This window comes from Rhincodon typus, unplaced genomic scaffold (assembly GCF_021869965.1).
Source record: "Rhincodon typus isolate 14 unplaced genomic scaffold, sRhiTyp1.1 hic_rhity00003178, whole genome shotgun sequence".
Taxonomy (NCBI): domain Eukaryota; kingdom Metazoa; phylum Chordata; class Chondrichthyes; order Orectolobiformes; family Rhincodontidae; genus Rhincodon; species Rhincodon typus.
In genome coordinates, this window is record NW_025968816.1 from 13291 (window position 1) to 13576 (window position 286).

A 286-nucleotide genomic window follows, 5' to 3' on the forward strand; every position below is an offset into this window, starting at 1 on the left:
AGGGATATGGGGACAAAGGGGTATGGGGACACAGAGATATGGGGACATAGGGATGTACTGATACACAGATATGGGGACACTGGGATATAGGGACACAGATATAGTGACGCAAGGATATGGGGACACAGGGATATGGGAACACAGGGATATGGGGACACGGATATAGTGACGCAAGGATATGGGGACACAGGGATATGGGGAGACAGGGATATGGGGACACAGGGATATGGGGACACAGAGATATGGGGACACAGGGATATGGGGACACAGGGATATGGGGACACAG

General features: G+C 51.7%; 1 protein-coding gene across 1 annotated transcript in view; it reads left to right on the top strand.

The window, feature by feature from the left end:
- Positions 1–286, top strand: part of LOC125481701 (girdin-like) — a gene marked incomplete at its 3' end in the record, with an annotated part of 18130 nt that overhangs the window by 12253 nt on the left and 5591 nt on the right. The gene's annotated exons all lie outside the window — the stretch shown is intronic.